This window comes from Streptopelia decaocto, assembly GCF_964273445.1.
Source record: "Streptopelia decaocto genome assembly, chromosome: 3".
NCBI lineage: Eukaryota > Metazoa > Chordata > Aves > Columbiformes > Columbidae > Streptopelia > Streptopelia decaocto.
Genome location: NC_138656.1, coordinates 102,264,395 through 102,292,368, shown reverse-complemented (window position 1 = coordinate 102,292,368; position 27,974 = coordinate 102,264,395).

Here is a 27,974-nt window from a genome sequence, read left to right as displayed (position 1 = left end):
AACAATTTGGACTAGAATAAACCTTTAGTTGGGTATTAATATGTTCATTTCCTCTATACTGTCAGTGATAATTAAACTAACTACTACAAAAAGATTCCTAACCTTGCCCATCTCCTCCATCCTCATTAAATTGCTTGTTACAGTTAATTTTTATCAATGTTTTACATAATATTTAGCTTACGTATTTCCTCTATAGTTTAAAAAAAATTCTTCAACCCTCATTTGCTAATGGGAATAATTGATCCTTGTCCTCTTCTGAGCATTCTTTCATGCATTTGTGACAGCTGTGTTTCTTCCCTGGTTATTTATTTAATTTAAGGTTCAAAGAGCATAAGTAGTAGAATATCCTGACAGGCAACATCAAGTCGAACACGGTGGAAATCCTGATTAAAAGCTTAGTCCTGCAAGGTGCTGCATGACTTCTACAATGCGAAAAGTGCTCTCAGCTCTCTTTCCGGGAGTCTGGAAAGATTTGGAAATGTTCTGCATCAAATATATTTTCCTTATATTTGGTTATTTTTGATATATCAGTTCTGCATCAGGGATATTTTTCTCAGATTAGACCCAAATATATGTCTAGAAAATTTTGGAAAATCTTGCAAAATCGGAGTGATGGATTCAAATAGATGAACAACACCTGTAATGATTGACATCAGTAATAATGAAATAAAAATAAAACTCACTTGGCCTTGATTAAGCTAGATAATTCTATGATTCTTTTGTTTATGAAGTTTATCAGAAAAAATCTTTTCATAGAAAATGGTTGGGATAATATTAATTCTGGAAAATGAGTTTTCATGGCAAGTTACATAAAAAGCATTTTCATTCTCAATCTCAATTTTAAGAATTTTAATTTTTTTAAAAGGAAAAAATTCTATTTGGGTATTTTTAAATATTAATTCAAAATTAATATTGTATTCAAATTTTAAGAACAATTTTGAAACAGTTTGATAATTATCTTTAAAAAAACATTTACAATGTATCAAAAACAAAACCACTTTCCAGTACAGCACTCTTTTCAGAAAGAAAATGTCAGCTAGAGACATTTCTTATTAGACACCTTTGCAAGCCAATCTCTAAACCTCTGTTCAAAATCAGCTTAATTTGTGATATTTGTACTTTAGCACATGTTCTAGGGCAACGATTCATTCTGCATACAATACAATATTTACCAAATAGTTGGAGTACAGCAACTCACCCCTGTTATCTGTTCTTGTACATATGCTGTGACTATGAAAATCCATAACTGATTATTAACACGGTCAATCTGATCGTTCGGTGCTGGTGTAAATGATCCCAGTCTACACTGTGTCACAGTATATGAGAGGGACTGCATCAGCCAAGTGTGTTAACTAACACGTTAGCACATTAACACGACCACAAGCAATGACCACACTCACAGATTAAAACTGCACCGTTTCTTGAAGAGAAATTACTTATTTCAGTCACTAATGGAAGGAATCAAAGAGCCCATCGTACATCTCAAGCTTCCCCTACACATCTATATTTTCTTATTAGATACTGTATTCCAGACACACTGATTGAAAACCTGGGCTCCATCTTTAGTGGAGCGGGGAAAGGGGGGGGGCGGAATCAAGAGAGCTGGATTTATTTACATCCGGTAAAAAACTGTTATTTTTCCTTTTTAACTAATCTGTGATGTATTCTGTGTATTGCAACAGTACAGTGGTATGTGTGTTTTAATGTTGAGCACTGCCATGAATAACTAACAGAGTAATTTCATAAGATATAAATTATTACTAACCCCAGGCTACAATAATTCATGAATTCCAAACCTTTTAATTTAATATGCATATTTTATGTATTTGAGGATGAAAAGCACCCTTTTTAGGCTGACTCTGTTTTGATTTACACACTTAGGACCATGACTGAGAAATGTTATTTCACATGTAGAGGAAGATCATCACTGAATAACATAAATATTGTATATATTGATGTGTGGAAAATAGATTGTTTCTTTTCACATATTATTAATGCTTCTTAGTGCACAATTTTATATACTTGAGATAAAAAAGGAAACTTACTAATTGAAACAAATGTAAAATACCTTCGTTATGGCAGTTTGAGAAACAATGTTTATACAAAAATATTACGGCTAAGTGCAAGATGTAGAGAATTGCCTTTGTAATTTGACTGTATGCTACTGCTCAAATGCACCTAAAAATAGTGCCTTCAAATTAGACTATGATTGTATATGTTACAGATGATGTGAAAAATGCCCCATTTACACTACATGAATTCATCAGGGGTCATTCAGATCACAATGAAATTATTTGACTATAATTACTGTTTGTGAGGAAATAGAACTTTCTGCCAGAAGAAAATTTCTACTCCAAGACAGTATTTAATAAGTATTTTTAAGGTATAAGTAATTTTAAAAATCTGAATAATTACCAGGGTGTTTTTTTTTTAAATCAGCACAAAAATCATCACTTCTACAATAAGTATCTTCCAAGTTCTTTAAACCAAAGACCTGAAAAAGAATGAGAATTTTGTCAAGACAGGATGTGAGTTGTCATTTCATTTTTAAATGTCAGTTTAAAGTGAAAATTTTGTAAAATTTTTACTTGGAGCTTCCTTCTCTATAAATTTATATTTTGTAATGCAGGCTTCCTTTATGTTTCTATGACAGTAAGAACTAAATGTAGTTCGGGGATGTACCCTGAAGGAGGGGTACATGCTGCCTCACTCCAGGTCAAGGCCACAGAACAAACTGAGGATGCCAGCCTATGATGCTTTGCAGGTTTAGCTTCAGTCAGAGGTTGCCAGCCCCAACCTACCTTTTCAGCTACTATCCAGGTGTGTAGCTAAATGAGACAGAGATTGTGAATAAAAGCTTGTAACTGCCAGTTCAGAACACAAATGGAAATATGGTATCTGTGGACTGCAGTGCTAGGAAACACGTTGCTTATTCCTTAACCTTTGCGATAGCAGCAGCAACCCTTACTAAAAGGTGGGGAAAACCACTTGGAACACTCAATTCTTGACTATCAAGAGCAGCAAGAGTAAGCGTCATCAACAGGAACCATCCACATACAGACTAGAATCACCTGCATGGAGAATACATTATTATAATATATTCCTTCTCATTAGAGAATTTGTTCTCTTGTACCTCTAGCCAACCACGTTGGTCAGACAGCAAGAGGCAAAACCAGAAAAATCTCCTCTCCATGGTCCATTTGACAGAAGGAAAACAGTACATTTTCTTTTCATTGTTGCAAGAGAGAAAACCACAGCAGGTTCAGGCAAGATCTTGCTTGATCAGGAAGGAAAGCACCAGCCTCACAGCGTGGACTGTCAGCAGTTCTTACATGAAAGGCACAGACATAAATGACCACTTCCATCATTATTATTCTTTACAATGAGACAGAGAGCCTATTTAAAGGCAGAATTCTGTTAAATAGCTGTAACTTTGGCATTCTTGGAGTCAGATGGACATTGTGTTAACTCATACGTAGCTACACAAGTGACTTGGTAAGTCTTACCATTGTGAATCTGAATGGCACAATAGAAAGGCAGCTGAAAACAGAGCTGAACATAGGTCTTTTCCCTGACAGAGATTACACAGCACATTTACCAAAAAACACTCTTTCTTTTGTTCACTCTTTATTCACACACATTTCTTCTCTTTTACCAGTTTTATTTTTCTTAGTTCTACCAAGAACTAAGATTCAATTTAGGAAAACATACTGGTTATAATTTTTATTTTTTATGTGAATCAGAATAATTTCAAAGATAAAACATAGAAAATTAAACCTTAAATGTGCACTTGTGTATGCACAGAGACACTGTGGCCGTCTCTGGTCTGTGAAGAAGAGAAAAAGAGAGACACGATCTTTGCTCATGAGCATGCACGACAGCCACAGAATGGGTTGGGAATTTTGAGTGGAGGCACTAACAGAAACACTTTTCTGGTAAAATATTCACTGGGAGAAACCTTGTGCTTAGGGGGCAGGCAATGTCTGCCAAGAAATTTCTTCTCAAATTTAAGAGGAACCTCTTGTGTTCCAGTTTGAACCCATTACCCCTTGTCCTACCATTGGTTGTCACCAAGAAGAGCCTGGCTCCATCCTCGTGACACTCACCCTTTATATATTTGTAAACATTAATAAGGTCACCCCTCAGTCTCCTCCAAGATAAAGAGACCCAGCTCCCTCAGCCTTTCCTCATAAGGGAGATGCTCCACTCCCTTCATCATCTTTGCGGCCCTGCACTGGACTCTCTCCAGCAGTTCCCTGTCCTTCTTGAACTGAGGAGCCCAGAACTGGACACAATATTCCAGGCATGGTCTCACGAGGGCAGAGTAGATATTCTGGCCAGTTTAACCTCTTCTGCAGTTGGGTCTTCTCCATGCCAGATCACTCCTTGAGCACAAATTACCGTTACTGAGCAGTTACAATTTGAATTTCCCCTTCAGTACAAACTGCCATATGTGAACGGTTCTGCACCTGTGCCCATTCCCAATCTACATGCAGGAATGAGCGCTGGTTGGCACAGCTTGAAACCACAGTGTGACCCCTCTACCAGCTGATCGAACACAACTGCCCAGGTACTTTCACTTACATTATCGAGGTTGCTGGTGCGGATATTGCCAGAGTCGGGGACATACATCACTTGGCCAGTAGTTACAGTGATCTCCTTTTCCCACGGCCAGACTGAAATATTTCCTTTCCTCAACCTTTTGCACTAACATTATTGACTTCTTCCCTGTCCACTTCTAGAACATGCAAGGGACGTCACCACATAGCATACAATAAATCGTCCTGCAGCAGATTCAGTGTTCTCTGTTGTTTACATCCTGCCCTTCTACACCCTTTTTTTCCTCTTCACATACTACCAACGGAAAATGAATCCACAAGAAGAGCCAAAAGCTGAAACTCTCTGCCAGAACAACAACATCTTCAAGAAGAGCTGCACAACACGCAGCACTGAGTAACAGCGGAGAGCCTAGAGATGAGAAAGGGAGTATAGGCTGACCAAAGCAACCCAGGAACCCCAGAGACATTATCTTAAATGTGGGCTGAGCTCCCACTTCTTCCAGTTCTTCCTTAGCATTAAAAAAAAAGAGCTCTGTATAATTCCAATATTATTTCCTCTCAGCCTTCAGATATAACAAGGATTTTCATTTTCCACTGTACAGGGCTGTATTTTTATAACAGATCTTCACTGTGATTTATAAATTCTGTGAGAGTAATAAAAGTCTTTCCTCACAGAATGAGACATGCATGTATTTCTTGTAAAGTGGATTAAAAATTTGATTTATGGCTGCTGTTTCTAAGCTCTCCAGTTACATATACTCTATTTTGATAATTTCCTCTCCTCTGTCCACCTATGGATTACAATAACTTCAGTCATCACATGCAGTCGTCAGAAAAAAAAAAAAAAGAAAAAAGGAGCATTATCTGTCAAGCTTTGACAAAATAAAACTATTGATTGCGAAAGAACTTTCAATAATTTCATTCTTTATCTCAATAATGGCAAATGTATCATGCTGATGTGCTACAACCTGCTAAAATAACAATGGATGATATAACCCATAAAGTGGAAAAATGAAGATTCAAGTGTTTCAGTGTTTAAATCTAGATAATATTAATTCAGACATAAGCACACATAAAAATGTCCTGACATTCTACAGTTTCTCAAATCATTAGCTCTCTGGTATAAGGACTGTGTCTTTGTTGTGCTTTTCATGCAGCATAATGGCACACCGACACCAACTGACGCCTCCAGGTACTCCCACAATATAAATAAAATCACAATTAAAATTATGATGATGGTGCCTTTTGCTTTATGAGTAAACAGATGAAATGAGCTCTATTCTTCACCTGACAAAGGATGACAACATTTCATTTGATGCAATGTTATGTATGATCAGTGCCCAGGATCCCAGTGTTTCTGGTAGTAGAAATAAGGTCTTTACTGTTTAAACAATATCAAATATCATAAATGCATCAAAAGCATAAATCACAAGTGGAAGGGAGGTCAGAATGACCCCTTGAATTAATAAAGAAATTAAAGCATACACTTTCAAAAGTAGTTAGATATCTAATTTTCATTGTGAAAAAAGGCAACTATGTGCCTAAGTACTCTTCAGGAACCTGGGCTTAAAGTGAAAGGCTTGTGACTCTGCTAACAACAATGGTGACTACATTTACTGAAATCACTGGAGCTTGTTAAGTTTAGTCCAAAAGCCCTGGCTCAACTTATGGTCCTGCAAGACTACTGTAGTACATACTAAGCCCAGGGTTAGAGCTAGAAACTGCTATGTCTTGGTATAAAATACTTCAATGAAAAGAAAAATACAAATGCAGTGCTTCACTTAGTCTTATAGCATCCTTTAGCAGGGAACAGCTGAAGATACGGCAGATACAGCCCTGGCTTGTGAACAGTCCCATTTAGCCCAAGCAGCAGACACACCAAGTACAAAGAGAGGACAATCACTATAAGCGTCACCAAGGACCTAGAAAAGCTCACTGCAGGTTGAAGATCTACTTGAAAAACAATTAGTGCAAAGAGGCCATACTGCTTTATACCATAGCAATGTACAAGAGAAAAACACTTTCTGCAAGCATTAGACCTCCCACGTCCTGGCCTGCAATGTAGCTGTGTCTCATCATCAACTGGCTTTTCAGTGGAAGTACACAAAATCTGAAGTGTGAACCTCTAATACAACAAAGAATCTATGTCAAACTTAGATGGAGGAGTGGGTTTGTTGACACATGACAAAAGAATAAAGTCCAACTGCAGATCTTCCCAGTGTAAGATTTGTAATACCTTCTGATGTCCAATAAATTTAAGATCCTGCTGCATTCTTTCTCTCAGTATTAGAATGTCTCAGAGAGATTTTCTCTCTGACAACCAAAATTTGTAGGACTTTAGTGTCTTTGAACCATACTATCCAATTTGCTTCAAATTAGCCATTAAGTAAGGAAGCAGAGGCAGAGAGACAGATGTGGAGAAGGTATGATCACATACACTTTGTTTCCATAGAAAATGAGGCTAACAAGCATAATAATCCTTATGAAGTTGCCTTTTTGTATAAATAATTGCATTTTCCTGGTGTATGTATTTCAATTAGTATGATTTAATTTAAATCACTGTCTATCTACACAGCATGAGTTATTGCCATGATGTTTAAAAAGGAACAGTAAAAACCTGAGCTTCTATGCAATAGATAAAATATATTTCACATATTTTAAAGTATATTGATTTTGCCTTTGAAAATGAAAAACCTTATTTAGGAGGGTATGTCTATTAATTTGAATTTTTAAATAAGAAAAATGTCTCATGATTCTCTTCCCTTATAAACTAAATTATAACCATGATTTACTGAGATGTATTGTTTTATATGGTGAATTTTTCTACTGGCCATCTACTTAAATAATCTTATGAAAGCCTCCTAACAAAGGCTAACCTACAGATTTTATAGGGTAGTAAGCTTTACAGAGCAAAACCATTAAAAATTACAAGACATATAATTTGATATTATTTCTCTATAACACAGTTAAACACATAGCATCTATCTTGGCAGCTTAGTTAACAATCTCCATTAATTTCACCATATATTATAAAACTAAACGTGTGAAAAGCAAGCTAATTAAAAAGCTTATGCTCTTTTTTAGGCTGGCTGAGTTCTTAGTTTTCAGTACTGATTGATTTCCCACAAATTCCCAAAATTGAAAGGAAAGCAGTCATGAAAACTACTTGAAAGTTCACTACTTTTGAGGGTAGACTAGCATAAATTATAAATATCAACAGTGTTAAGATAAAAGATAAAGAATTCCCTTTTTCTCAAATCATACACATCTTTTGAAGGTGAATGTTGCGTATCATAAACTTAAACATATAACCACTCACAGTAATAATACTGCCCTGAAATCTTATCCAGCTGAAGTTGCTATACTTTTGTCAACCAAATATGTTCTGTCAGTAAAGGAAGTAGAATGTCTGTGTAGATCAGTGTAGATGGGGCACTCCTCTGACCTAAATTTCATTCTATGTCCCAATAGATGTTTAAGAGTTTGTGGAATAGTTTAAACCAAGAGTGAACCATTTTGCTAAACTGTTTGAATGCCTGTCAGATCACAGGTGTAGCCAAGGGGGAAACACCTTGGCACTGGGACTGAACGGGATTTATTGGGAATGGCTCTGCTGGGAGCAGATACCGAGATGTCTGTGCAATTTTATGCATAGAAGCTTTGGTACCTACAGCAGCTGAGAGGTACCATGGAGCTAAACTTGTAATTCTGAGCCTATGTGACTACAGTCCCCAAATTATTTGCTTAGAGTCAGACGTGAAGCAATTATCAGACCCAAAGTCTTTCAAGACTGAAGCTAATGCCCCTGCTATCAGAAAATTTCCTCTCTGAAATTTATTGCACATGGAGTAAAGGTACAGATAAAACTCATAAATGTACACCACAGAATTAAAGGTATGACTTTGCAGATTATACAGATATTGGGTATTTTTATATATGATAGGCACAAAATATTTTGCTTATAACTAACTTCCTGGTTAGTCATTCAGATAACTAACACTAGTTTGAGGAAAGGAACTACACATCTGGTGTTTGAAAGTAAAATAAACACTATATGAAGCCTTTGAAACAGAAAACATCAGTCCAATCTAGTTCTACATCAGAACTTAAGTAATATTTGTCTCTTTCAAATAAAAACAAATATTCAGGATTTGAATATTTGTGATATTTCAACACTGACTTTTCCTATCAATTTTCAGTGCTATTATCTCATGTTCCTTGAAAGATATTTGGCACTGATGGCCCAGAAGTCTGAATTTACCTTTATAGATATGACTGAGGCAGCAGGATTTCAAACTCGTTCATACTACTATATAAATTCATTGGAGTGCAAGTCAAGAGAAAAGCTGCTTCTCAGAAGTTCAACTGAATATTGGCAGTAAAATTCACACTTTAAGATTTGCCAGAAAAGCAAAAAAAAACGTTCATGCTGACATGCTTGGCAGTTGTTGGACTTCTGTCTTTTTTCTTCAGCAACATTTTGGTCAGCCCTCATCTATACTGTTTGTTTTGCCTATGACTGAGCTAGATATCTTGTTACAAGTATGCAGTGATGTATCTGTTCCTAATCCCAAACTGACAGTGTTACCAGTCACAAAGTCTCATATTTTAACTGAGTTAAAATGAAATACATATAACCAAGCAAAACTTTTATGTTCGACTTAAGTGGTTTTATCATTCTTGAGATTAATTGATGATTTATTGAAGTCTTAAGTGTAATAAATTAAAGTATCTCTGGTTTCCCTATTTTTTTCTGTATACCAGAAACTTCTATTTAATTTAACTAAGTAATTGCTGCCTTATATGCTTATTTTTCTCCCTTCACTAATTTCATATTATTAGAACGTGACTTTCTTGATGGCTCTGAGGAATACATCCATTTATCAAATGTACTGTGAAGAAAGTTTCAGCTTTCTATCCTTACCTTTTACTAATAGGTCTCCAACTTAATCTGAAATTACTGTCCAATGTGTTTTGTGACAATGGCAAACTACCAAATGAGACTCTTTCTCACTGAACTTTGTGAGAATAAAGAAGACAATTATTTCTAATCTAGACTGTCAAGATTCTGCTTACAAATATCTCCAGTCCCTGAGGACTGACAGTTTCCTATTAATGTTTTAAACCAACAGGGTACATCTCTTTAATTCTACAATGCATTTGACTTTCAAAAGGAAACTACATGTTCAGGCCTAGTCCATTCTTAGCTGCAATAATAACCATATGCCAGCATTTCAAGTACTATGAATATAATGGGAAACTATGAGAATATATTAAAAACCTTTGCCTTAACTACAGTCCAAGGATTCAGAATAAAAACTGTACACATTAAGAAAGCATAGCTGTAAGGACCCACAGAAACACTCATATTCCTCAGATTTAAAAGAGAGTATTTGTGCATATTTCACTCTAAAGGAAGACTTAGGAGTCACAACTTTGAAATACAGAATACAGGTAGTTCTGGGAATAAAGAATTCTCACTACAGTTGAGGTCGCTATTTTTCTCTACTTGAGTACAGGCACATGAAATAATTTCCTATGATACTGAATGCAAAATAAAATGCAAAGTAATTACCTACTGTTACTGATTTGCTTTTTGAATTAAGTTGTGATTATAGGGGAGAGGTTTCAGGTCTTAAACTAAACTTATCTTACAAGAAGAGTCTAGAGAAAGTAATGAGTTCAATACCTATACACTTCGAAGTTAGTGCTAGAGTTAGACACACTGTAGAAAAAAATCTAAATTTATGAATTCTAACGAGACAAAAATCGGAAATGCTCTGTAATTAACAAGATTAACAAGATTCAGGACATCACACAGACAAGTCAGTCTAATTCTATTCTTAGAAATACTTCGCTTTCATCTTTCTCTCAGCTGATCAGTCACAGCATCAAGGACTATTCTTGATGAAAAAATATATAGAAAAAATCTCACAACCCTACAAACCTGGGAAAAAATGAATGCCAGCCTGAAGATGCTGAATAAACCTGTCCATAGAAAATGCTAGAATTCATGAAAACAAGAAAAATGTTAGTAATTAAAACAGTATTTTAAAAAAGAAGAAAAAAAAAAAAAGTTAATGCTGCAATAAAGAACATAATAACCTGGTTTACAATATCTTTAGCAGCAGTCTATCTTACTTTGCAGCAGTCTTTCTTACTTTCTTCCCAGGTAACTGTATCTTAATTGCAACACCTTGCTAGATACATTTACCAACTACCAGTAACATGTTAAATCAGCAAATAATACGATAGTCCTTTGCTGCTCTGGCTCCAATAAGTCTGTTTATTTAGTCCCATAAAGAGAGAGCTGCTCACAGATGAAGTTTAGCTTTATTAACAGGGTTGGCTATCTTCTAGAAGACCTATCTTTTACATAATCCGTCCACCTTCCCCCCGCCCCCAAAAAAAAAATATCTTAAGCTACTGTCACAGTCCATTCAGTGATGGACTCATGATGGTTCGTTTACCTTGATCTCGAAGCACAAAATTAAGGCAATCAAAATGCCAAGGGCTTATAATTCAATCAAACTGTAACTTTATTATTTAGCCCGTAAAGCAGCACACAATAGAGAAAGTGGAGGAAAAAGGAAAGGAAAAGAAAGGGGGAAAGAGCTACCACCACAAGTCCAAAGTGTCCCTATGGTCTCAGGTCCCGAACAGAGTACTGCTGGTCCTCTGTCGTGATCCATGATCCTTTGGTGGGGAGATCTCAATGATGTTCAGTCGGGAACCATCTTTTATGCTTCTTCACCCCCTCTCTCTCCCATGGATTGAGGCCAATCTTTGCCTTTGTTTTGCAATCCAGGCTTAACTGCACAGGCCCAAAAAGTCCCCTCTTCACTTGCCAGAACTCATCTGTGCCTGCGCTGCCTCACATTCAAGGGTCTCTTACTTGTCCGCTGGGTGACCTCAAGACCCTCTGCAAGCCTCTATGAATGCTGCTCTTTGTTGGCCTTAGTAACAGGGAGAAGGTGGGGGCAAGTTTGGCTGAGGCAGCAGGTGAAATCTATCTTCTGGACAGCCGCTATTGTTACCTGTAGTCTCACGTCAGAGAGTCCTGTACAACGCCTTTCTCTCAGGTCTCTCTCCACGTCCTTGTACACTTCTTTCTATCAGGGCATCTGTTCTCCAAGTCCCTGATGGCAATGTTGAGGCAAATACTGTTCTTCAGACCAACTCTCACAGCTACGTCATCAATAGCTGCTAGTTCTACTGGGAGAAAACCTACAGGGACTTCAACATCTCCAGCACTCTACCTGTCCCACCAAAAGAACCTTCCATCATTAAACTTCTATAGTACAGATACTTCTAGAATGTGCCTTATTTCATCCTAAATTAGTTTCACAGAATGAAGCTTTCATGCTGAAACCAAACACAAAATATTTGGAGAACTGTGAGCTAAAGCTTTCTACTGGACTACAAAGGAAACCTACCTCTACTCTACTTCTGCTGCCTTAGATGGAGACATTTAGGACTAGATGAGACAAATCACAACCCAACTGTTGCCAGAGGGCTCACTGTCCATGAACCTACACAAATTAGAATCTTGGTTGCAGATATTCCTGACATCTCAGTAGCAAAAGCAACTCATTTACCACTTTTTGTTTGCAGGGCTTCTATTTCATCCCCATGAAAACCATGAGAGAGCTATCGAACACTGACAACTCCAAGCACCCTCTAGAATTGGATTTCATTTGTCTGCATATTCATGAGTACAAACAGGAACAAACTCACCTCTTGCAATATTAAGGCACTTCTGTATTAAGAGAGCTCTTTGAAGTTGTATGGCTTCAAATGGATTCTAGCTATGCACACACAGTTTCTTATGCCTTTCTGCTGTTTTCTCTTTTAACACCCATTCTGCTTTCAAACAGTCATGTTTTTGACTGTGGTCTAGGTTCTTTTAAATGTCTTCCTGCACTCCTGTATATTAATTATAGTATAGTGTATATATTTCAAACCAAACATACTGTTGCCATCAGAACAACTGTCCTACTGTGTCCTCTGCCCCAAATCTTCTTTCATTCAATAAATACTAAATACTTAGCGGGACAGTCCTTTTTACAAGTATTATCAACAAAACCCAACCAACCAAACAAAACAAAGACAAACAAACAAACAAAAAAGAAAATACAAAGCTAAAAACAAACAAAAGAAAAAAATACTAGAGAGCTTTGATTCAACTAGTTTCAGAAACATTCCAATCTATCTATCAAAAGTAAAGTATCAATTCGTGGTTCTTCAGCTCTTCATGTCAGCAGTTCTAAGTACTTCATCCTAGAGAAGTAATCCAAGCACTGTCTATATTAGCTACAAAGCATTTATATTCCATGTACTATGTGATATATCCAGCTTATAGGAGCTGTCATCCTTTCCTCCTCCAGGGTTCCATCTCTTCTGACATTCTACACAGTAAATCACACCCCTAAAAGACTACCTGTCCACACTTAAAAACAATGTGGTAAAACTAATTTCTGTAGAAAAAGAGGAGTCTGTGGATTTTGACTGAACCTGTGCAAAGTTACCATTCTCATTAGCTTAGTTTGTCAAAGATTTTTCATGAGTTATGGAATTAATAGAGTCAAGTCACCCAGCATCATTGTGGGAATTATATGTAATTGTCATTTAAAGATTAAAGAGATTGGCAGATTCAGAAATTTAACAGAACTTCTGTATTTTAATGGAAGCTTCCTGATATTTCTAGCTGTAGAATTATGCCAACCCAACATGGCTCTGTTACTGTGAATTTGTTACCTCTCCTAGCATACTCCTTATCTACCAGTGTTCTTCAAAACAGGGACTGTCCTTTGCTCATTTGTATGCAGCCGCTAACACGTCTCCCTAGAAGGCATCAACAGCTTCCTTGTGTCCCTTGAAGGCCATACTTTCTGCCACAGGAATAAAAGACAAGACCAGCTTATCACAACTCATTACATGATATTGAACTAACACAGACTGAGACCAGGATTGGAGGAGACAGGTGTCATTTACAATATTGAGACACTCGATATCACCAGTAGAACTACATAATTTTAAGCATTACCCTGATCAGTAAGTGTACAAGAAATAATAAAGGATTTTTAATTCTGAGATACAGGATTTAGAGAGAAAAATCATATTTTTATAAAATTAAGAGACCTCACAGCTTCTACATTATTACAAGTGATTTGTTAATTGCTAAGAACCAGACTTTGGATACACCAAAGTCTACTGATATTTCCAGTAGCTTTTCAAACCTACGTTATGTAGGCAAATAATATGTACTGCATATTGCATTAGGTGTAGATTAATTTCAGCGTTAAATCCTGTCCTTGTGCTTATACCACACTTATTAGGAAAGGATAAGGAGGGTTTTACTGATTCTATGCATGCACATAACTTCACATCTATTTAGGAAAGTCTAACTTTTGCATGGATTATCTGCAGAATTTACTACATAAATGCAGTTCTTTACTACACAAATGCAACTGCTACATACAGTATAAGTTCGCTCAGCTCTCACACCTTATACATGAGAAAAACCCTATACATGAGAAAAATAATTAAACTTACTACATCACTAAAACTGTCTAAATCATAATTGTAATTGTGAAGAAGTACAATCCCAATTTAAAAGCCCAACAGCGGGTGTCAATCTATACATAAAACACTTGGTATAAATACGTGTGTAAATTGTTTAAAGCGTATTCTGTGAGATTAGAAACAACCATTTGTGAGTGCCAGGTAAACACTGTTGTTAATGAGTATGTCAAAAGGACAAAATTCATCATAATCATTAGCCCAATATCTAGCAACTCCAGCTGTGCTCCAGGATGATACCAATAAGTATTATTGTGTTTCAGATTCATCAAGGCTTCAAAAAGAGATGAAAGGCTACCTATAGTTCAAGAGGTGAGATGACAAATACTTTCTCAGTTCCAAAAACTAAATTTTCCATGGAGTGACAGGCACCTAATGTAGTCAGTGGGAACTGAGTGCCTGGGTGCATCCTGGCAAATACCATCAGCTTTTACACAACAGCTGCACAGTCAGAGTGCTTGCTGTCCTCTACTTGCAGCATTACCACTCAGTCTTCCCTTTGTATGCAGTTTCTAAATCACTAATCAACAAATGACGTAAAGATGAGGAAGATTTTAACTCCTGCCATTAACTTGGGAAGTTGTCGTAGGTGTTCTTTATACACTGTTACTGAATAATAAAATGATGCGGCCCAAAAAACAGCATAGGAGACAATAGTATAAATAAAACCAATAAATACCAAATTACAATAACCAAAATGTTAATTGTCATCAGTGACAAAACAGCAAAGCTAAATTATTGTAAAATTAGTTCTTTGTGTCTTTAAAGAACTATTCTCTGTTAACGTATAGAAAGCAGTACAGGAAAAGTAAAAAAAAAAAAAAAAAAAAAAGAGCAAACCCATATTTTTCTGTTTGGCCAACTAATTCTGAAGAGGGGAGCCTGGGTTCCAGTCACTACCCCAAAGATTTTTTTCTGTTTTTAATATTCAAAATTAACCTCCACATAACAACTTAACCATAATACCTACAGCAATGATTTCTCAAAACACTGTGTTGATATTATCACGTTTTATTCATGATGCCATCCCCAGGCACCAATGAGGCTGTAGTGACAAGTTTTGGCTGCAGAAAGCCTTCTAGCTTCCCATAGCAGCACCAGCATCGCAAACATCCAGTGCCACCCACAGCCAGCAAAGCAAAGGCAAAACTTTTGCATTGGTGCAGTCTGGTTTTCTTGTCCCATGATTAATATGTCCTTGGGGAAAGAGGAATGTGTTTTATTCTCAGATAAGCAAATGTCAGTGGGGAAGCAATTGCATTTGACATTAAAAAAATATTATTTCAGAAAAACTGCATGCTGTTCATAGAAATAGTTTTAAACTTAGCCGGGGTGTTTCCAAAAGAAAAGCAGAGATCACACATGAAGCATCTGCCATGAAGAAACATCATAAAGCAGCTCATAAATTATTAATTTCATCAGTGATTACCAAAGAATCTCCACAGAATGCCTAATGCCTCCAGAGTTGACATTTCTTCTCCACTTTCTTCCTCTCCTTATTCATCCTTTCTTCCTTTTATCACCTTCCCTTTTCTGCATGTGTCCTGATCATCTCAGCTGTCTTGTCAGATGGTGCAATAAGGACATGACATGAATCATGTAAAGTTAATGTCAGGGCCCTGAGAGCACCAACTGCTTTCCCCCTTGCCAGGGCTTTGTTCTCTCCGCATCCCTTCCCACTGTTTCTCTGTGTGTGGAGATAGGCTTTTTCTCATCTGCACTAACAATTACTATCCAGAAATTATGTAGAGTTAGTAATTTTCACCATTCTCTGGCTATACTTTCTATAATATTTTCTCCTTAATTATTTTGTTCAGTGCCATAAACACGATTAAGTGGTTGTAGTCCCTGAACTCCAAGGAAAGGCAGAGAGAGCTGGGACTTGTTCAGCATGGAGAAGAGGCTGAGGAGGATCTTATCAATATGTATATACCTGATGGAGGGAGTAAAAAAGACAGAGTCAGACTGTTCTCAGTGGTACTGAGTAAAAGGACAAGAGGCAATGAGCACAAATTGAAATACAGGAAATTCCACTTAAATGTATGAAGAACTTTTTTACTGTAAGGGAGGTCAAACAGTGGAATGGGACACCCAGAAAGGCTGTGGAGTCTCCATCCTCAGAGATTTTGAGACCTCAGCTGCAGAATAGACTGAGCAACCTGCTCTGCCTAACACTGTTCTGAGCAGAGTGGTGGGTCTAGAGACCTCCAGAGAATTCTTCCCACTTCCCATCCTATGATTCTATCATTGCTATCACTTGTTATCACTCTTTGCTGAGGCATTAGATGATCTTCCTATACATTTGACTAAAGCATAAACATTTGACTAGACCATAGGCGATACTACTATTTTCAGTCAGCAGAATTTATGTAGGTCAAATATGGTAAAAGATCCAAGAAATTTTAATTTCCAGTGTAGAGTGTCCTTTATGCATACAGATACTCCGACAGAAACTTGAAAAGACTACAATTCTGACTTGTACATTTCAGAGATATTTTTATGGTCCCTACAAAGGGACACAAGCCTAATGAGATTAGTGTCTATATATTATGTTACACGGTATATCCAAAGTGTTATTTTTCTACAATCAAGTTAACTTCTCTCTTGTTAGAAAAAAAATATTTCTGGCAATAATACTTCTACAGATAACATCATACATTATTTGTGGACATAGTGGCTCCAACACGATAAGCTGAAAGTTCCTCTACATCTTAAAGTTTTGGCCTCTGGTAAATACTGACAGTGCATTTCATGTTTCCTTTCCAGCTGTCAGTATTTTAGATCTCCTTAGAATCACACACAGTTCCTGAACCCTCAAGCATCAGAAACTGTCCAAAAGTATGCAACTGAAACAAATTGATTTCAGTCTTTTCTACTGAGAACACATAGGGATGCCATCCCAACAGAAATTACTTTCTTCAATGTGAAAGCAAAACAAAACTCCATTTTAGTTGTTCTTTAAGGATAGGAGGGTAACTCTGGTTTATTCATACGCCCTTTCAGTTACCCACTTCTGATTTGTGTGTCCTGACTGCAGTATAGAAGACATTAAGAAAGGGAGAACAAATAGTTAACATATGCTCAACTATAATTATCTTCCATGGGAGTGTTCCAGAGAAAACCTCTTCTTCCTTTCTTTTTTGCTAGAAAAAAAAAAAAGATGGATAAGCTCAAGTGAACAAAATACGTTTCTGCTTTCTTCACCTCTGTGCATAGACATAGCAGCAATTCTGTATGGGGCATGAGAGTAGGGTGACTTTTGCTAAGAAATCTAATTCAGAGAGAGAAGCTATTTCTGTCAGATTTCCTGTATCTAAGACTAACTGGGCGCAATGCCAAAATATGTCATTACCCTGAGATCAGTACCCCACAAAGGCTTTTTTTCAAATTCTGCCCTTCATTCGGGAAGAATGTGATTCAGCATTGCAAACATTTTTCTACAGTTGGAATGGCCTTTTTGACATAAAGGCCCCAGAAGTTCTCAGAAATATTAATTTTAGGGTTGAGAGGCCATTTATCTGTCTTTTCACTTGGAATACAAAACACAAGACATACAATAATATCCAGATATTAGATATACAGGCGTGCTTATGTAGGTCTGTGCATGAGTAGTTAAATTTACAATCAGGGTTTTTGTCACAAGCAGTCATGCAGTAATACTGCCAATTTTTTTTTTTCACATCTTTAGTCTCACTCAAGTGACTTCTCAATCAGAATGGGACTAGTCCTAAATCAAATATTTGCATGTCAAGAAATAATAACTTCGTGTTCACAAATACTGCATTATATAAAGATACACCTAAAACCTGGGGCTTAACATTATAGAAAATGTGAGTAAGAAAGGATCTGTTTTCTTAGGCAGGGAACAATAGATATTTCATGTTGTTTGTACAAAAGTCTGTCTTCTGCTGATACGAATACCAGGCTGCAAACCTATTTCTGATCAAGTTCAGTAATTAATTTTAGTAACAAGCATGCTTTTTATCAGTTTTAAGAGCTTTTTCCAACCTCAGTGGTTTACATTATGTTAAACCTAGATAAGGACGGATATTTTTAATTTAAAAATGTGAAATTCTTGTATTTTTCATGAGAATATATGTTATTTATGATACTTCCAATTTCTTTTCATATAGTCTGACTTGAAATACATTGAATTGTTTCTAAAATATTCTCTATTTTTTTAAAGGTCATAAAGACACAACAAAGGATGAGTATGTCATCCTGGTTGAGTATGTGAATGTTATTGCTTTGTTCTATGTAATTTAATCATCAAACTTATTCATCTCATGAGACAGTAATTTTCCTTCAAGTGCAATTATATTTCACAGTATGCCTGCTGATTAGGCAGAAACAGAAATAATTAATCAGAAAATTACAAAAATAATTAATAATCAACAACATGTAAAGTAAAAAAAATTATATTCAACAGCCACTAAATAATTAGACCCCTTCATTTTCAAATGTATCCACCAAAGCTTAATAGGAAGCATGTACATATGTGCCAATAAAGAACAAAGATCATATAACCAGCCATTCAGAGTTTACATTTTGAATTGTGCAAAAAAGATGGGTAATTTTTTGCTTGTTTCTTTACAAGGCACAGTTCTAATAGATGATGTAGAAGAGAGCCTCTTGTAATATAAATATGTATTTTACTGCAAATTATGTATCAGCCTGCAACAATAAAATCCTAAAATGGAAAAATTAAAAGACATTATTAAAATAGAAATGGCTATTCTTACATCCCATGTAACAGTTCCACAGAATACCAAAACTCAAAACAATTTTTAGAAAATGAAAGCCTGGTCTTGCAAGTATATGCACATATACACATTCCTATTAGTTTCTATTAAGTTACTCAATGTGTTACATTAAACATGCACAATGATCTTTGCAGGATTCAGGCCTAAAACTCTATTCCTCCTAGTCATTATGTGACTTAGATGAAGAAAAGTTTTTTCTCATGGCCAAGGGTTTATAAATCAGAAAAGCCCAGCAGTATATTCAAAGTCATGATGAGAGAGAGCAAACAAAAACTATCATTGCAAGACACTGAAGAGTTCATTTAGATTAAAAAGTAAAATGTCAGATTCCCAACAGTTTGTCTTTCAGAACAATATTCATTTCAACATATGTAAATTGAGATGTCATCATACATACTGAGGTTCACCAGAGTCTTGATTCAGTTGCTCTAGACTGTTAGGTAACTATCAGATACAATTATGTTTGTAATCTTGCAAATGGTCACTGGCAATGCTGGAAATCCTCAGCACAGAAGTGCTGTTGAACTGAGTGGCTGTTCAGACTCTAGAGGAGACAATAGCAATCGAGACAACACAGTGATAATAGAGCTCCCCATCACAGGTTACCGATACTTGAATATAAATGAAATGTACAAATTAACCATGTCAGGTAGCTAAAAACACTATGGAGAAGTACAGAAAAATTATAGCTATACCAGCTCAGCAGTAGTAAAGGCTTCTTGACAAAGATACATATTTTTCACTGGATTCTAGAGACTAAATAAAGCAAAACTCTATGAGGAATAAAACGTGATAAGCCTGAAAGCACATCCTGCAGATGAAGTAAGATTTTATCAACACCAGCAAACACTTATCTTACACATATTTTTCTCATAGGTATAACCTTTTTCCATGAGATTTATCTATTAGCCTCTGCATAGTTAATAAACATCTACATACCTATGTATGTTTCCATTTCCCCATACATAGATATGGTCTCATGTCTTCATTGACAAAGAAGTTCTTAAAAGCCCTGAAAGTAACAAAATACTAATTCTCAAGGAAGAGTAAAGCAGTAAAGCAATATAGGTTCATCTCACACTGATTAGATAACATGGCTAAAATTAATCACGAGATTGGAAAAAACACAGAGAAGTAAAAAACTCAACAAGTTATCCCCCAAAAGAAGTAAAATACTGACTTACAAAGTAAATTTGAAACTCTTGACTTTACAAATGAATGTATGTCATAATAATCATTGTTACAAGCTATTGTTTCCAGTGTAAAGATACATGACATGCAATCAATCTAGACTTTTTACATGGATACCTGCACAAAACAACTGTGTACAAAATCTGTGTATTTACACATTGCATAATCAAATTAAATGCATGTAAGATTAGATCAGGCATTTAAAATAGCAAGAGATATTTTTAACTGGAAATATGCATTATATTTATGAAAATGCAATACAACTGAAAACACTTTCCATATCAATCATTCTTGTCATACTTCATTTCAATACTTCATTAGTATTGTTAATACTAAAAGATCAAAATTACATTATTAGTTTGCACATTGTAAAAGGGAAGAAGCAGTGTCCACTGCTACTGAGTGAATTACAAATATATACAAACTATTAGAAGGATGATATAACTGTGATGTGATGTGACTGAAGGTACTTGGAAGCCTATATAAATCAGGCTATTATTCAGAAATTCACTTCCAATATATTTATTTCAACTCTAGCAATACAGAATCAAGTTTTGTACTCTTAAACAAGGGTCTCAAATACCAGTAATACCGATTAGAGTAATAGAACTAGATCTTACCTTATGGAAAGATCATAGAAAATTAAGCCACATCCTGCAGTTAAAAACACAATGTACTCAGAATCTATAGATTCAGAATAATTTGTAAGAAGTGTAGAAAAAAGATCTCATCCAAAATCTTTGAAGAAGGGTGTGCAGAGCTCATAAATTGTTTTTAAAAAGCATTAAGTTCTGCCACAGATAGTACTATGAAAGACGCTATCTAATTTGTATCAGCTTCTGCACCTATCCAAAATAAAAAGTGACACTAAATGGGGCTATCACAACCCATATCATAAAACTGAAACATGGAGCAGTTCTACATTATTTAGCAAAAGTGTATACTACCCAGTTATGTAAGAATTAGTTCTTGATTTAATCCTTTAGAAATTAAGGACACTGCTGCCTAAACTCAGCCTTCTGAAACTTAGCCTAAGCCAGTTGGCCAAACTGCTTCTATACACAAAGGAGAAAGATGAGAATTTCTCAGTTTCAATCATTCCCATGAGAGATTTTTCTCTTTTTATTTTTCCTAATATGTTAATAACAAAAATACGATTTCTACTATGGAAATAACAGAGATGTCACCCCAAACCTGAATTTTTTTGACAACATTTAACCTTTTACTAGTGATTTTTGTGTTTGAAAAAGAAAATTAAAAACATGTGAAGCACCTTGATATTGGAAAAAGCAACACTTGGTCTGACTCTGGTCTCATTAACTCCTATAGATAAAGTCTATATTCTGAGCAAAAATAAAACTTCATGAAATGTGTCTTACAAAATTTGCATAATTCTTTAAAGATAGATTTGGGATTATTTAGCAGTCTTGATTTTCCAGTCTCCTGCTAATTTCTCTGCACAACAAGCCTCTTAGAAAAGACTAAAAGCATCTCTTCTTCTTCATTCAACACACTTCATAGCTACATTGCACCACAACAAAGGTGCATTCCTGTAATTAATCTGCTTTATACTATCCAGAAAGAAGCAAAAAGAAAAGTAGAAGTACAGTACATTTTAGGCATGGAGGAGGGAAAAAGGAATTATCCAACTTATTTCACTTCAAGTGTTGTGAGGTTTTTTTCTGCACTATGGAAGTGGCAATCAAATTAGTCAGGATTTAAACAGCATCAGAGCTAATTCAAACTTTCAAAATACAAAAAAAGTCACTCAAAATGTCAATGTAATCAGTCCTTTCATGAGCTTCACTGATCACATAGCTATTTTTTCAATATCTGTTGCATCAAAGTACCTACCTGATTTACTTAAATAATCATCAGCAATTAGGAAGATAACCTATATTAAATCTGAAAGGGCATCCAAAAAAATTGCATTTTTCACTGTGATCTATATGAGATATCTTTGTCAGCTGTAAAATCATATGACAGTGTGACTATTTTTCTGTACTGACAAAAACCCAGTGTAACTAATTTAACTCAGCAAAAGAGGTATAAACGGTATCTAAAAAAATACTCTTCTGCTAGTATAAGTCTTGCTACAGTTAGAGATGCATCTAATACATATGTTCTGACAAAGGCATTTCCATCAGACCCTTTCTAAAACCACAAACTTGTTCAGAGCTATTAATCTTAAACCCCTCAACACTTTGTTCTTTGAATTACCCACCTGCTAAATGTGATCTTAAAGCTGAGATAAAATTTGATACATTTTCAAAAATATTCATCTGCAAATGTATAGGGGGAAAAAGGGTACTGCTGGCCTGTCTGCACTTACTATCATTGTACCTAAAATAACTGGCAGGGGCACCCATATGCAAAATTCCCAATGTATTTCATTGTGTTCATTATTAACAGTTTTGAATAAAATCTGCTCCATATATCAGTGCAGACACCACAAAAACTACTTTTATACCAGAATGTAAATCGTACATATGGTCCTACATGTCTGTATGAAAGAAAGTATAAACCAAAGAAGTAGAACCCAAAACACTTCTCATTTTCCTATATAATTTAATCAGTCCCCAAGTTAGACCACCCATTGTGTTACTTCCTTATATGAAAATAATTAAAATTACAGTGCTACAAATTTGACTAATTGCATTAATATGTAACAGCCTGAATCAAAGTCTCAAGCTACATCTGTACTTCGAGAAGGGCAAGCAGGACGACTCAGGGAATTACAGGCAATTCATTTTAAGTCCCTGGGATGGTCATGCAGCAAATCTTCCTAGAAGCTGTTTCAAAAGACATGAAAGACAGATGTCTAGGAACAGCCCACAGAAATTTATTAAGTACAAGTCATGGCTGACCAATGAGATTTCCATCTACACTGAGATGGCAAGTTTTGTAGAGAAGGAGAGAGGAGTACCCTTGTAGCTAGACTGGCGAGATACATATTGGGAAACTATAAAGAGGCTATTTATCTGAGTCCATCTAGGTCTTACTCTATCTGATAGGGAAGTCAACCAAGATTTTTGTAGATCCATCTCAAGATAAGAAAAGCTTCTGAAAATGATACATAACTCTACCTTACTCATATGCAAAGTGTCACGATGAAAACCCATGGAGATTAGTTTAACTGAATTCTGTGCTTCCAATGGTCAGCACTCTTTCAGTATGGAAAAGGCTCTCAAATATTCAGTAAATACAGTGGAAATATGGACTATGTCAAGCTGCAATATAATTTATTTCTCTGTAAATAAAATGACTCATCTTCAGGACAACTTAATTAAAAGTATTCAGCAATATGTTAATCTTTGTAACTTTTATCTCAAAAAAAATCATGTCTGAGCATTACTGTATTTTACAATAGCTACTGGTAAGACTAACTGGAACCACTCTGGATTGATATACTAGCTGAGTTCAAGAGTTACTAAATGAGAATTTCAGATTTTGTTTGTAATAGTTACAGTCTCGAGAAATTAATATGTTCCACATTTACTTTGTGGACATTTACTTTGGCAACTGTTCATATTATCTGTCATGAAAAACAGTTTATTGTGTAATTTCCTAGGCACAAAAATGCAAATATTAACATGCAATTCCCTCCACTTTTAAAGTTAACTGGGTTTTTTTAAATTATATCTTCAATTTATAAGTCTAATGCACTCTACCAGTAATAGCTAATATTAATTTATGAGTGATATGTTAATTCATATTGTTAAGACTATAAGACTGGAAAAAATCTTTAATATTTAGTTTTGATATTATTTGACTGTTTCTCCTGATCAATATTATCAATGACTTACAGTTAAATAATGTAGCCTGTACACCCATCAGGACTGAGCTTGTTTACTTAGGCACTAAAATAGACAACTGCAACTGTAGAACAGTTTCAAGTAAACAGACTGAGAAAACAGGCTAGAGACAGTGTGGCAAAACAATACAGAAAATCAGGTTTGGCTTTTAATCAACAGTAAGTCACTGAGAGACACAAACAATCTGAGTGGTATTAGCAGTTCAGGCAATATTAAAGAGAAATCCCATTCCAGAAAATTGAGAAAGTACCCAATAACATTAAATATTTGTTATACACTTTTGTAGTTGAATTCTGTGAACTAATCAAGCCAGTAGATTGGACATATTGTTAATGCATTTATTCAACATTCAGTCTACGGATTTTTGTAAGAAGAAAAAATAACAATTTCCCTGTTATAATTACTATGTTTATCTTATGTTACCGAATATTCCACCACAGTTTTGTTTTGTTTTGTTCTGTTTTTCCTGGAAAACAAAACTTTGGAAAAAGTCTTAACTTGCTAAATTCAATGTAATTTACCTGAATAAAATTAACTGAAACATTAAAACAATTCAGTTTTGATGTCTTCAACAAAGAAAAGCACAGAATTATTAACTGGATTCTTGGTGGACCTCTGTTATTTAAAACATTATAGGGAAAAGAAATAGAACTCTAAAACTAACAAAATACAAAAATTTTAAAAGATACTGAATAACTGAAATAATTTGTCCTTGTACATGGAAACTTTACACTGGTATCAAACTAAACTAAATTTCATTCTTAGTTCCATATATATATTTTTTCATCGTATCAGCAAGGATACATATATTTTATTCCAAAACAAAATTATTTAAAGTGTTAGAATAGCAAATGAGTTTTAACTTTATTTCTGCACAGCGCAGAACTTTAAATACATAATTAAAATTGAGAACAGGATTAGCTTATGTCGTGAATAGACCAATGACAACCAATGGGAGAACAAGGGGTAATGGGTACAAATTGGAACACAAAACGTTCCACTTAAATTTGAGAAGAAACTTCTTCTTAGTGAGGGTGACAGAGCACTGGAACAGGCTGCACAGGGAGGTTGTGGAGTCTCCTACTCTGGAGACATTCAAAACCCACCTGGACGCATTCCTGTGTAACCTCATCTAGGTGTACCTGCTCCGGCAAGGGGATTGGACTACATGATCTTTTGAGGTCCCTTCCAATCCCTAACATTCTGTGATTCTGTGAATAATGATGTTTTCCTGGATTACAGGTTTCTTAATATGCTAGGACATATAGTTTTTAAAATTACTAATCCTAAAAGACAAACAATCCTGTATTATCTATTTCAATACTTAATTTTACTTGTCTTTTTTTTTTTTACACCCTCTAATGTATTTTTTTCAAATTAATCTTTATATTTAATGATGAAATTGCCTCTTCACAATGGATAATTCTCCAATTCTACTGAGCAATAGCTGACTTCGTATATAACAATGCCTACAAGAGTCAGTCACATTCACTGATTTTCTAATCGTAGGCTTAAACAGAATCTTACTAGCAACACTATAATGATTCTCCATTTCTACAATATATTCCTCATTCTTTCTGTAAGTAAAGCACTTCTAATAATAAAGACTTTCAAATGATACCTATTGTGTGAATCGTGCAAACATTCAATACTATCCCCTTAACACAAAATTATTAAAATATGCAAGAAAAACTAAAGTAAGATTACTGTTGTTAATAAATCTAAACAAGATTGCATTTGCTAGATGTCTGTAAAGAAATTATATGAACTATACAACGTGAAGTATTATTGTCAGTTGCCAGAAATATCCCTTTTGAAAAGTAAAACCATTGGATTTGAGGAAACTAAATGCTCAAAATCATGTGTCTAAAGTGAACCTGGCTGTGCACATTTCAAAATAAAGTTAAATCAGATGCTTCCATGCTAATTGGGCCTTGTCCCTCTAATGCAGTATTTTCCAAACATCTCTCTAATAGGTTTCATTTCTGCTCCCTGTATGTAAACAGTTACGTGTATGCCAGCCATATAAGCAAGAGAAACATCTACTCTCTCAGCTTCCAAAATAAAGGTGCCATCCTGAGTCAATGTATGACTTTCGCTTACAGCTGTAAAGGCAAGACACATCAATTAAAATGGGTTTACCATATACTAGCAAAACTGACCTACCATATTCTTACTCAATAGATTTGTTCCTTATCTTTATCCTTATCCTTATGTCGTGTTTGCTCATTACCTGCTACAAGTGAGATGGTATTATATCTTTATTTTATTTAGTAATGCAGAAATAGTGCAACTATGAAAAATTACCTGCATTTGACTATTGCTCATAAACTGTCAGCAGAATCTCTCACTAAGGGCCTCTTCCCACCAACATTATTTACTTCTTATGACGTCAAATGAGAAAATATGTCCCTGAGTTCAATCAGTTGTGATAAAAACAGAATTAAAAGATATAATATTATAAAACTCACTTTAAAACACAGCTGTTCTCCTAACATAGCATTATTTAGCTTCTAATTGCTAGATCTAATTAGGAAATTAATTTTTGTATCAATATTAATTTCAGTATTTTTAAATTTTGTTTAATTTAGTTATGTTCTTATTGAAAAAGTAAAATCAAATTATTGGAAAAAAACATAGAGCTACAAAATGGTTTTAATACCAAATGACCCTATTCCTAATTGAAAAAGAAAAGCAGTCAGTTGAAACTCTCTCCACTGGAAAACTGTGATTTTTAGTCACATTACATTTTCTTATAGTTCAATTTTCACATAAAATATTACCACTAAATCTACTTATTGCTCTGCATATTACTGTTCATGAGTATGACATTGTGCTTATCACCATACGCAGTTTTCAAAATCTTTCTAGAGGCATTTTTTCCAGGCTTTCATACTGACACAAGGTTTGGGAGCTATACAAATTCCAAATATGTCAGTACCCCCATATATAGCCTATAATGTAAGAAAAAACTGCATTCCAAAGCCATTACTTAATAACTGTTTGCTCATAACAATAGTCCAGATTTACTCATGCTAGAAATGTGATAGCATCTTCTGTATTATTGTTTTCTAGATGAACTTATGCCTCCATACACTTCTTCTAGCCTGATACTCAAGATCCTTCTGTTCAGAAAACAGTACCTGTTGGTTTTTTTTTTTAATCAAACCTTTTCCGGATTATCCTCAGAGGCAGAGTATCCACTTCAACCTATGCCAAAAAGGGTGCAGCAGTTAATCCACTGCATATTTAACTATAATCACATTATCTGCATTTTCAACATTGTTTACATTTGGAAATTTACACATTAAAAATGCATAAATAAATATTTACTTTGACATATGCAACTGCTGCAATCACAAATTCTTTTTCTTTCAATTTGCACATATATTTCTACAGTATTCCTACACTTTTTCTAAGAGTTAGAGAAATAAACTGAAGAGCTTTTTCTTCTGTAAGAAGTGTAATGACATGTGTCTTGATATTCTGAATCAATATTTCAAATTTTTGCCATAAATATGTGTGGTTATATTTGCATTTGTGCATGCATATGCACACTTGTACAAAACAAATACAGACAACCAAATTCTATCTTTAGATTCAAGTCTGAGAGCAAGACTCAGGTTTTGCTAGAGTCTATCTTCTAAATGCAAGGACATGGCATAAGTAGCTTTCCCTTTTCTTATGCAGGAAAATATAATTTCAGTGAGTTCAGCTTGTAGAAATAGTGTCAGTGTGCTGTTCTACAGAGAAAGAGAAAATAAACAGAGGGCTACAATGGTGGCCAGTAGTCAGCTCCCAGACTGAGAGAGTGTGTCCAGTGGGTGTTTACTCAATCACACAATGTGAACACAATTTCACTTGAAAGCAAATGAAAGAGACACATGACAAACTCCTTCATAACTCAGTGTCTTAGGATAATGTCATAAAGCTTGAGTTTAAATCCATTCAAACTAAGGGTCAAGACATGTAACACCTGTCTTGCCCTTAACAGTTCAGATGGCTCAACCCTGTCTTCAGGCTTTTGTGGAAAACGAGAATGAGATTTCCTATTTTCCACATGC